At 41.6% G+C, this 4501-nt stretch overlaps 1 pseudogene; it reads right to left on the bottom strand.

Moving 5' to 3' along the window:
- Window positions 1-212: 212 nt before the first annotated feature.
- LOC117798909 lies at window positions 213-481 on the bottom strand (annotated as a pseudogene).
- Window positions 482-4501: the final 4020 nt, after the last annotated feature.

The raw sequence follows: 4501 nt of genomic DNA, 5'->3' as shown, positions 1-4501 counted from the left end.
GAGTGGGAGAGGGAGAAGCAGGCTCCCAGAGGAGGAGCCCGATGGGGAGCTCGATCCCAGGACGCTGGGATCACGCCTGAGCCGAAGGCAGAAGCTTAACGACTGAGCCACCCAGCCTCCCCCAAATTGCAGTTTTTTGATAGAGACTGTGTTCTTGGTCTGGAGGAACAGAGTTCTGGACTAAAGTAACAGGTTCCCTTCTTAGTAGACACCTCTGTCTGCTGCTGGAGCACATCACCTGTATCTTCACGCTCCATTTCCAGCTGTGCAGGTGTGTGGTTTCATTGATTGGCTGCCCATCAAATCGGAATCTGCCCCATTGACAAACCCTGCCAGTGCCAGTAGGCTTTGAACAGTCTACTAAGTGGTGTAGCCTCTTAATCTTACACTACACCACCCAACCATCCAGGCCCATCACCTTCGCATTAACGTGATCGTTGTTCCCAGTCTTGACTCCATCCTTGGGCTTTTCATTGGCCATGGCGTGCGCTGGGGTCACCTCCGGGGCCGCTTCACGAAAGGGACACCCGGTCCGCCCCATGGGGGCACCCAAGCAGCTCCAGCAGGACGCGGTGGCCTCGGCAGAGAGCGAAAATCCTTGGCTTTAAATATGATTATTCAACAAGAAACAATATTTGGTTCAGCATTCAGCAAAATAATCCCGGAAACACAAATAAATAAAAAACGCCATAAAGAAAAAATAGAATTAAACATCAATAACTTCTTTTAAAAAACGCCAAAGAATGGAATTGCCTCATCTAAGAGCAGCTGATCTCCCCCTGTTTTTGGTTTTGCTCATTGGGGGAGCATTCCTAAGAGAATTAACTTCATATTTTTTAGTGGTGTTTTCATCGGTCCCTTCATTATTCACGACAATCACATCTTTGTTTTAAATTCTGCCTTTGATTTGCGAAATGCCCCCCTTTTCAAGTGATCCCTTTTCTTCATTCCAGTTGGTCCAGTATTAATAGTCACTCTGGCTTCTTATTTGCGCTCCTCTGATGTCTTTTTCCATCTCTGTGAAAAATATGTTTCGTTTCAATTTGTTTTACATGTTTTTTTTGAAAGAACATTTAGCTGGATTCTGTTTTCCCAACCCGATTGGACAGCTGTTCTCTTCTGATGGTGGAATGTGACCATTTGCACTTATCTTAGGTAATGCGATTGTGTGTCATGCTTGTCTGTTTTATCATTCTTTACTTTTTCTGTGCTTTCGTGGGTTTTATTTATTTTTTGATGTATTTTGCCTTCCTATTGATTTGGAAAATAAAATCTATTTGAGAACATCTTTCACCAAAAATAGGGAAACATTTATTGCCCTGTCATAGTAATAGTATGCCTCACATAATGTGAAGAATTTGGATTGCTTTAATTTTTTGCTTTTTTCTCTGCCTCTCAGATTGCGTTAGAATTATCTCAGATTTTAAAACCCTTTTGACATTGTAATTACATGTAACCATCTAAACGATAATTATTCACTGAGGACTTTGTTTCCTTGTTATCACTATTATTCACCTCATTTACCTTCTTGAGTATTTTTAATATGACATAGGTGTTTTGCTCTCTGCACACTCACATACCTCAGTGTATGGTCATCCTTTCCTAGTGTTGTGATGATAAATTGTTATATTTGGGGAATCTCTGGCCACATTCTTTTCCCTTAAAAATTCTGTGGGTCTTCTTCCTCTGTCTTGGCATAATTCCATTGCAGAGAAGATGAGCCAAAGTCTGCAGTTAACCTGGTTTTACTGCTTTTGTCCTTTATCTTTGAAAATCTGAAGTTTTATCAGGATACAAATTGTGTGGGTATTTTTTCTCCATTTGCTCTTTTTTCTTTACTGTGAATTTTCTTATTCCATAACCTCAATTCCACTGTCTTCCTCGCTGGTATTTTAGTGTCTATCTAAATTTCTTCCTCCAGCGCATTTGGAAGGTTGCAAGGTTGAGAAGGAGGCAGGGAGAAATGCAGGTGGCTTGAGTGGTCTTGCAAATTAGCATCACTCCTAGGGCAGGGGTGGCCTCTTAGCCCCAGGCTGCGAGATGGGGTTTGAGGAGTCTGGATTCCCAGCACCTACATCCCCAGCACACTTGGGCTGTCTCTGACAGAAAGATCTATCTTTCTGTGGCACCTGAACCTCTGTGTCGTAAATCTCCCTTGTAGTAGGTGAGATTAAGCTGCTGGCAGTAGCCTGCTGTGCACGAACTCTCAGAACCCTCAGTCACCATCTCAGGCAATTTCTTTTTCTTTCTTCCCCAGAAATGCAGTCTAGAAAGGAGTATATTCTGGTTGCCTTTGCAGAGTTCTGACCCACAGTGGAGCTCTCAGGGCTTCTCCTGCCTTCACGTCCCTTTTCTGGAAATGTCTTCTTCCATTCCACTTCTCACTTTTATTCTGGAAGTCTCTGGTCAGAACTTTTTCACTTTGAAGCTTTTTGGGGGGTTGTTTCCTTCCCTCTTCCCACCAAATATCCCAAATGAAATATTTGCAGCTTTTTGACCAGGGATTCCTGCTTTAGGTGATATGAAAATTGGCAGGGGGTCATGTTGTTGATTTTAGAGTTGCTTGTTTTTACTTTTCAGCCAGGAAGTTCATAAAGGGTCTTTGCATATGGCCTCCAAAATGCCCTAAATAGCTTAAAGAAACAGGAATGGTGCTCCCATTCATGACCCGCGTTCAGAAATAATCCAAAGAAAAGAAAATGGGTTTCCACTTATTTCCACTGGGAATCGGATCCTGCTTTTCCCAGCTGCAGGAGTCCTTTAGTCCTGTGGCTCTGTTCTTTCTCACACCTCTAGGATTGCATTGTGAGAAGCAAAATGTCAAAAGACAGTCAAATATTTATTAATTCCCGTGGTGATGGAGGGGCTGGTGCTCCGAGCACCATCTTTCAATCTCTCATATATCCTGCTTCTGATTCCCCTGCTTCACTATCCTCTATACCTCCGCCATCCTCTTTTAGGAAGGATTTGACACATCCGACCCCAAATTCGGTTTAAGGAGTGCCTTTCTTCTGCGCACCCTTGAAGCCTAAGGGGGTTAAATGTCCTTCTCCCATTTAGAGATTATTTCTCTGAGATATCTGAATTGAGTCGCTTCCTTCTGTTGCCTGCATTTTCTCCGTGGGCCTCCAGTGGCTCCACAGAACGATAAGAACTTAACCTGGGATGGCCAAATTCTATAACAGAATCCAGAAACCTTCTCACAGCTTCTGTCCTTTCAATGGCATTGCAGTGTGCAGCTGAATCCTACCTTTTAGTTGTGCAAAACTGATGTCTGGTTTGTATTAACTAATTACTTGCTAGAACAGCAAGTGTTAGCATGGGAGGCTGGCCGGACAGCCACCAGGGCCTGGAACACTTATATTCTTTTCTCCACCTGACCTCAAGTATTTAGGAGGATTGTGACTCTGTTCTTCCTCTTGTCATGAAAATGACTTCTGTCTTCCTTTCCCTGCCAGGAAGCCAGTTAGGAATGGAAACCCGGAGGCCATATAATGAAGGATTTGCAATAATGGAATGATTTCTTTACCAACCTCTGTAGTCTCCAGAGACCCCCACTTTTGTGCTGATGGTCCACAATGCTAAATTGTGGATTTACAGATATTCTTTGGAAGTGCTTCTAGAAAAACCCAGGTATCAACAAATGCAGCTGAATGAATCCAGTGCGACCGCCAGTTGCCATGGAGTAAGCCTATGTCTAACTCTAGCTGCCGAATCCTCTTGGGAAAAGAGAATGATAGTAAAAATTTCTCTTCCCAGGAGATTTCATTTAGCTGTCTCTGTCTTATTTTCATGCAGGATTTCCCAGCACGAGCCATAGTACTTTTTCCTCTTACCGCTCTCCATAGACTAAGCTAGTCTAATTAAAACAATGGATCATTCACGCTGCTTTTCAAAAAGCTTATAGTGAGCAGGGTACGGCCATTTCAAAACGGGTTTTTATGTGCTGCATTCTAATTATACATGAGTACTGCACAATTATATTGAGACACTCGTAGACATTTATTTCTTTTCCTCTTCAGAGAAAGAGCAAACATTTAGTGAACCATAGCATGATTTGGGAAATGAACATTTTATGTAAGTTTTTAAAAATCTCTAGTAATAAGTACCATTCTTGTTCGTGTCAATTTTTAAATTTTTCTACGATGAGCGTGTACTACTTTTGTTAAGAGACAAGGGATGCAAAAATTAATTGGCATGAAAATCCTTATAGCTATCTTGAAGTCATGAGTCTGATTGAAAGTAACACTAGAGTTCTTTGCTTATTGATAGAAAAGATTAGATATATTTCAATGAGAGAAATAGTGCATAATAGTTTTGAACCTTGAAACATGGAGACAACCTGGAGTTCTAAGGAAAGGAATCTGAATTCTGAGATGCATACTACAAAGGGGAAAGAACGAAAGTCTTGGAAAAAGATTCTAATTATGCAAACCGATTATTAATACAAGACATGCTTTTAGGTAATCTTTCTCATTGAACTCATTTTCTTTTTTTTTTT

This window comes from Ailuropoda melanoleuca, unplaced genomic scaffold (assembly GCF_002007445.2).
Source record: "Ailuropoda melanoleuca isolate Jingjing unplaced genomic scaffold, ASM200744v2 unplaced-scaffold3744, whole genome shotgun sequence".
Classification (NCBI taxonomy): domain Eukaryota; kingdom Metazoa; phylum Chordata; class Mammalia; order Carnivora; family Ursidae; genus Ailuropoda; species Ailuropoda melanoleuca.
This window is presented reverse-complemented; position numbering and strand designations above follow the sequence as displayed.